Source organism: Oncorhynchus mykiss, chromosome 12 (assembly GCF_057628025.1).
Source record: "Oncorhynchus mykiss isolate SJ-2025 chromosome 12, ASM5762802v1, whole genome shotgun sequence".
Taxonomy (NCBI): Eukaryota; Metazoa; Chordata; class Actinopteri; order Salmoniformes; family Salmonidae; genus Oncorhynchus; species Oncorhynchus mykiss.
In genome coordinates this window covers 27,615,546-27,623,284 of record NC_143033.1, presented here as the reverse complement: position 1 = coordinate 27,623,284, position 7,739 = coordinate 27,615,546, and the positions used below count along the sequence as shown (strand labels likewise).

The 7,739-nt window shown below is 41.4% G+C and overlaps 1 long non-coding RNA gene across 1 annotated transcript; it reads right to left on the bottom strand.

The window, feature by feature from the left end:
- Window positions 1–3,965, bottom strand: LOC149979116 (uncharacterized). The gene is made up of 2 exons (XR_016484967.1): window positions 3,851–3,965; window positions 1–3,754 (listed from the first exon to the last, which is right to left on the bottom strand). It is a non-coding gene; the product is annotated as an uncharacterized LOC149979116 (long non-coding RNA).
- Window positions 3,966–7,739: the final 3,774 nt, after the last annotated feature.

Genomic DNA, 7,739 nt, shown 5'->3' with positions numbered 1-7,739 from the left:
TTTGGGCAGTCTTGATACAACATTTTAAACAGAAATGAAATGGTTCATTGGATCAGTTTAAAGCTTTGCACATACACCTACACCATCTAGTGGCTAAAATCTAAATTGTACCTAGGCTGGAATAATACATTATGGCCTTTCTCTTGCATTTCAAAGATGATGGTACTAGGTTACATAAACAATTTACATGTGTTTGCTTGTCGAAATGTTATGATTTACATACATGATCAAGGCTCAAGCAAAACAAGCACACACACATTTTCTTGATTTACTCCAGACAGGGACTGCTGAACTGACGTAGAAGCAACAGGTTGCAGTAAATTCAGTAATTCAGTAAAACAAATCTGAAGTTGTCTATGTAAATGCTCTGAAACTATCTGTCTGAGCCTAATCTGCTTCTGATTGACAGGTCCCATCTTGGTTGCCACGTGACAGTGCAGAAGTGGATGGATGGTATGACTGTCTAAGTGCCCCAATAGTTGAGGGACACTGTGGGATCTAAAGGCAGCCAGTGATCCTTCATGTAACCTGCTGCCCCTCGCACCTATTGTACCAAGTCTATAATAATCAAACATCCCCAGGAACATATCACTCAGGAACATATCACTACCCTTTGCCCTATCAATCAACTAGCTTGAAGTAGGTTCGGTTGTAGAATCAGTTGTAGCAATTACATGTTAACGGTACATAGCATTAAAAAGAAAATACTGCCAGCAGCGGGCCATTGCCTAAAGTAGCATGCCTTTAGAAGTCATTTCTGTAATTAGAAATAGTAAGTTAAGTGTTACAAATCATTGTTTGTTGCTCTGTAACAAGGCATCCAGCCTGCTACATATGATTATTGTTCAAAGTTACAGTTCTAGGATAAAACAAACATAAAAACAAACACTGATGTGGTAAAAGTGGTACAGTATATGTTATTATGTGTTTAAGACCGTTATATCAATGCGTCTAAATGAGATCTATACATGAGGCTTCATTTTGCAAATGCAAAATAGCACTGAACTGTGCAAAAACAAAACAAACATTTCAACTCACTAAATGCAATGTGATTTACGTTGGTCATTTCTCTTTAGCGATAAAAGTGAGAAGTAGGTGATTACTTATTAACCAGATGTTAACTATACAGCAGGAATATGTGTTGCACACCATACAATCACTTTACATTATTTGGAACTCAGTTTGGATAATATTCCTTCTCAGGTATTTATATTGTTACAATTATTCTGTATATTTTTTTTGTTTGCAAAACAGAATCCAGGCCATGTGTGTTTGCCCATATACAAGTTGTGCATCTTATACCTCATGTGCCTCAAATTGGGTTGTTTTTACTTTTTCACCTACAGATTATCACAGCCCCATTAGGAAACACATACATCACAGTGATGTCAAGATTTCTGGTCCTTATTCATAATGCTTCTGTATAGAAAATGATTAAGGTTATGAATCCCCACTCAGTTGGAGGAAGTGCTCTGTCTGAGTGGTTTGAGTGCCTTCATTCAATCTGCACCATCCAACTGGGCAAAAACTGGTTGAATCAATGTTGTTTCCACATGATTTCAACCAAAAAACGAAATGTGATGATGTTGAATCCATGTGTAAAAACCGATTGGATTTGCAAAAAGTCATCAATATAAGATAATTTCGTAATTTTTTCACCCTATTTTTTTTACCTAAATCCAATGACATGGTGAAATGTTTTCTTGATTTCACGTTGAATTCACCTTAGATGACGACTCAACTTAAAGTTAATCAAAATTAGACTTTGAACTGATGTCTCTGCCCAGTGGGATCCTTCATTGACTTAATTTATAATTTAGCAAAAAATACACACAAAGAGGAGGGTGAAATAACCCAGGATGATCTACATTCTGACAGCCCATTACAAAACACCAAATGATGAGCATTAACAATCAGACAACTCCTCACCATGTGATCGCTTTGTGGCATTTTCTGTTGGTTCCAACATTTTATTTTGCCACTGGAGGAGCTCTTTTTCATTCAGTTTTGCATCTAAGTGGCCATTCTTGCTGTCACTTGAGTTGAAGTATTTTCTCACAGTATTTCTGACAGTTGCTTGCAGTTTTATTCTAATAGTGTGGCTGATTGCACATGCGGTTTTGTGGCTGATTGTACTTGCAGTCTTGTGGCTGATTGTGCTTGCAGTCTTTTGGCTGATTGTGCTTGTAGTCTTGTGGCTGATTGTGCTTGCAGTCTTGTGGCTGATTGTGCTTGCATCCTTGTGGCTGATTTTGCTTGCAGTCTTTTGGCTGATTGTGCTTGCAGTCTTGTGGCTGATTGTGCTTGCAGTCTTTTGGCAGATTGTGCTTGCAGTCTTTTGGCAGATTGTGCTTGCAGTCTTGTGGCTGATTGTGCTTGCAGTTTTGGCATGAGTTTTAGATGATGTGTGGGAGAGAGGAGTGCACCAACTACCCAACTGTTCAGGGACCACTTCACCAAGGTGAATATCTGTTTTGGCCTTTGATCCTTTCTTGTTATTTGCAAATTGTCTGGTTGACACAGACTGCAGGACCAGTGGAGTGTTTTGACCATAGGACACTGTCTGGGGTATGTGGAGCTGCACACTTTGGGCCAGCAGTTCCACATTTTCCTGATGTTCTCTCCTTGTGTCAGATACCAGAGAGACTCCACACTCTTCCACAGATTGATCAGACTGTTTTTTTCACCAGCATTCTGTTAGAGGAGGTGTAAAATGTAATTTTTGTCCCCTTTACCTCTTCCTTCTTGACAGCAAGTTTTTTTTATTTCTCAGCTGTATGTGTGCAATGGATGTTTCTTTGGTCTGCCCTTTTCACTCTGACATCTTGAACACTTTACCCTTCTGGCTCTGGTGCACCTGCTCCCCTCTCCAATCAGAGATAATCCTTTCACTGTCTGGTTGAGAGACAGGGCTTTGAATATACTCACATTTTAAACTACAGAGGCTTTGGGTGAGCATCTGGTGGTCTTCTCTATTCTGAATGCTAATAGAATGGCAATGCTTCTAGTCTCCCTTTCTCTCATCAGACCAATTATACCCGTCCAAAACCTTGGGTGCCTGAGCAACTGCCACTGGGAATGTCATGCTCCAATCTTTTAGGAATTTCTATGTGGTGTCTGGAGTGAGAGGGCGTAACTGTGCCGACATGCCGAACAGGAAGGGGGGGGAGTTAGGCTCGTTGGGAGAGGACACAGAGTCGGTGCAGAAGGAGAAGGCGCTGTCTATGGAGCAAGGTGCCAGAACCTCGAGGCTACATGAGGGGACCTCCAGAAGGCATACCTAGACTTGCTGCCACCTACCCTGGGGCTGCTGTCCCACTTTAGTAGCTCCTTAGTGTGGGATTTGTGTGTGTGTTGGGAGTGGTCTGCATGGCCACACATCACTGATGCATCGCAACTGGACTGGCGGGAGACAAGAGTGTAGAGCTGGCTGTGGGACCCCAACCGGGGGGAGCTTAGACACACAATGGGCTCTGAGGAGCAGCGGGCTGAGCAAAAACTTTGTGTCCCCATCAGGGAGCAGATAGACCTACTGGAGAAGGAAGACATTAAGTCTAGATTCCCACAGCTATAAGCACTGTCCTCAGTCACATGTTGCTTTTTCAAGGAGTCAACCTCATTCAGAAGCCCCAAAATCTCTTTCAAGACCAGTTTCTCCAATGGCAGGAAAAAGGTTCCCTGTTAGGAGAGTGAAGTCCTTCTTGCTTCTCTCAGTCCCAATAATCAGACGAGTCAATCTGCTGGTAAGACTCCACTGAAAGAAAAAACACAAAAAGATCCAAATGAGAGCACATGGTTACCATGAAAATGCTAAAATAGTGAAGAAACACTTATCTAATATAGATCTCACCCATGACATCCTCTGCAGTTCCTTGTTCCTTCTTTGGCTCAGTAAAAATGCACTCAACATCTTCACCAAAAATGGCTGGGGTGTTTTCAATTAGATGTTGAATGAGAGCTGCAACCTGCATAGGAGACATGAAAAACGAATTGAGGCAGAAACCCTTAACAAATAGGAAGCACAGGAGATGAACGTACACTATCTGCTCATGGATGATAATTATATTTTTCGCTAGCTAAAACACCAGAGTCATTACTGGGGTCCAATGGAAAATACATTCAATTCAATATATTATTCCAACTTACACAGAAACAACTTTGATGTGTTGATGTGTTTAGAACTCTTGAGGACTGTTTTAAAAAAAAATCTTGGTGATGTTTCACAGCAACACAAATGTCAAATACTAGATTAATGTGCTGACGTTTAATTGGCATAATAATTGTGTAGGCCAAATTGTGTTGTAGACAACAATGTACCATGTAGACTGTTTTTGGTCCTCTGCAAATTAAACTTAATACATTTCTTAGCCTTGACATCATGTTGCTCTTTAAAATGATCATTTTAGCAGTAAGCTGCAGAATAGATAGAAAATGAAGCCTATTCCAAAAGCAGTACCAAATACGAACTGACAAATTCAGCGTATACAGTGGGGTCCGAAATTACCGACACCCTTGATAAAGATGAGCAAAAATGACTGTATAAAACAATACTGAGCAATTGTATGCTAAAAAAAAGGGAAATTATATTAATATTAATACAATTGCTAAAAGAAAGATTTTGTTTAACAGGTAATAATTGTTTTTCTCAAAAAGGTAGGGGTCAAAATGATTGACATATGTAAATATCCTTATAAATAAAGTAGTCAAAAGTGTAGTATTTGGTCCCATATTCCTAGCACACATTGAGTACATCAAGCTTGTGACTCTACAAACTTGTTGGATGGATTTGCAGTTTGTTTTGGTTGTGTTTCAGATTATTTTGTGCCCAATAGAAATGAATACTAAATAATGCATTGTGTAATTTTGGAGTTACTGTCATTGTAAATAAAAACATAATACATTTCAAAACACTTCTATATTAATTTGGATGCTACCATGACTACAGATAATCCTGAATTAATCCTGTATAATGAAGAGTGAGGAAATTGCGTTTGAGCCAAGTAGCTGTGTTGTGACAAGGTAGGGGGGTTTACAGAAGATAGCCCTATTTGGTAAAAGACAGAGTCCATATTATGGCAAGAATAGCTCAAATAAGCAAAGAGAAATGACAGTCCATCATTACTTTAAGACACGAAGGTCAGTCAATCCGGAAAATTTCAAGAACTTTCGCAAAAACCATCAAGCGCTCTCATGAGGACCGCCACAGGAAAGGAAGACCCAGAGTTACCTCTGATGCAGAGGATAAGTTCATTAGAGTTGCCAGGCTCAGAAATTGCAGCCCAAATAAATACTTCACAGAGTTCAAGTAATAGACACATCTCGACATCAACTGTTCAGAGGAGACTGCGTGAATCAGGCCTTCATGGTCGAATTGCTGCAAAGAAACCACTACTAAGGGACACCAATAAGAATAAGAGACTTGGTTGGGCCAAGAAACACGGGCAATGGACATTAGACCAGTAGAAATCTGTCCTTTGGTCTGACGAGTCCAAATTTATTTTTGGTTCCAACCACCGGGTCTTTGTGAGACGCAGAGTAGGTGAATGGATGATCTCCTCATGTGTGGTTCCCACCGTGAAGCATGGAGTAGGAGGTATGATGGTGTGGGTGTGGTGCTTTGCTGGTTACACTGTCAGTGATTTATTCAAGGCACACTTAACCAGCATGGCTACCACAGCATTATACAGCGTTCAGTTTGTTATATCTGGAGTACTTCTCCTGTCCTATTCGGCGTCCTGTGTGAATTTAAGTGTGCTCTCTCTAATTCTCTCTTTCTCTCTTTCTTTCTCTCTCTCGGAGGACCTGAGCCCTAGGACCATACCTCAGGACTACCTGACATGATGACTCCTTGCTGTCCCCAGTCCACCTGGCCGTGCTGCTGCTCCAGTTTCAACTGTTCTGCCTTATTATTATTGGACCATGCTGGTCATTCATGAACATTTGAACATCTTGGCCATGTTCTGTTATAATCTCCACCCGGCACAGCCAGAAGAGGACTGGCCACCCCACATAGCCTGGTTCCTCTCTAGGTTTCTTCCTAGGTTTTGGCTTTTCGAGGGAGTTTTTCCTAGCCACCGTGCTTCTCCACCTGCATTGCTTGCTGTTTGGGGTTTTAGGCTGGGTTTCTGTACAGCACTTTGAGATATCAGCTGATGTATGAAGGGCTATTTAAATACATTTGATTTGATTTGATTTGAGCTACAAAGGCAAACATGTGAAGACATGGATGTGAATACTGATGGCTGGTGGAAAAAGTAAAATACTTGAGTCTTGCCATAAATTGTTTCTTAGAGAACTTTTGCATTACAAGGCAGCTGCTAAAAACACCCTTAAAAGGCACAATGCAGGCATCCCGGGTGGCCCTGTACTGCAGCGTCAGCTGTGCCATCAGAGTCCCTGGGTTCCTGCCCAGGCTCTGTCGTAACCGGCCGCGACCGGGAGGTCCGTGGGGCGACGCACAATTGGCCTAGTGTTGTCTGGGTTAGGGAGGGGATGGTCGCTAGGGATGTCCTTGTCTCATCGCGCACCAGCGACTCCTGTGGCGGGCCGGGCGCAGTGCGCACTAACCAAGGTTGCCAGGTGCACGGTGTAGCCTGCATTGGTGCGGCTGGCTTCCGGGTTGGATGCGCGCTGTGTTAAGAAGCAGTATGGCTGGTTGGGTTGTGTATCGGAGGACACATGACATTGAACCTTCGTCTCTCCCGAGCCCGTACGGGAGTTGTAGCGATGAGACAAGATAGTAGCTCCTACAACAATTGGATACCATGAAAAAGGGGTAAAAAAATAAATTTAAAAAAAGGCACAATGCAGATAAATCACCATACATGTTTTTTCAGATATACCTTTCACATCGGTTCATACAAAATGACCTGGCAGAATAATTTATTTGGCATTTGAGAAAACATTACTAATTTTAAAGAGCAGCTTAGTTATAAAATAAAAATTATAAAAAAAATTCCCACAATGTTAAGACAGAGAGACTGTGTGCTATACCTCCAACAAGCAATGGCACATTTAAAACACTGTAATTATCCAAATTACAGGAAGCAGTGCTAGCGTGACAGGAAGTTATTTACTATCTCCAAGTAAACTTCCGTAAAGAGGGTGAGATAATTGATGTGTAAAAAGTAGAAAACGTTCAACAAAATGCACTAAAGAAAATTGTATTTTCTATTCCTGTTGTGTATATCAATGGAACTTGTTAAAAATCAATATATGCTAGCCTATCTCTCTCTCTCTCTCTCTCTCTCGTTCTCTCATTGAAAGTTAATAAAGGATTCACCTGCTCGGCCAAGTCCTCCCACATCAGCCTTTAGCCTGATGATGAAGTTTGGGCCGGAAGCATCTTTGAGAAGGTGATCAAGGTAGAGGCTCCCACCTACAGTCAGGATGTTGTTGGTGACTGCTGAGACTTGGCAGTCTGTTTCCCTCAAGGAGTTTAGGATAATACTGAAGGGATGCTCATGACCTGACAGACATGACACATGTAGATCTGATCAAATCAGGTTTTTGTGTAGAATGGGAGAATGCGTTCAGTCACTGCTTCTACCATTTCTGTTTAATCATGAATGAGGATGTGGCCTATATGGTCAAGTAGTTAGTGCTGTTGCTCCTGGTACATGTACTGTATGTACCACTGTCACAGTAGGTTTGAATCCGGCCTGGTAATCTGTCATCAGCTTACTATCTATTCAAATAAACCAACAAAATTGAAAGGAATGAGAAGGAGTCAAAAGGCA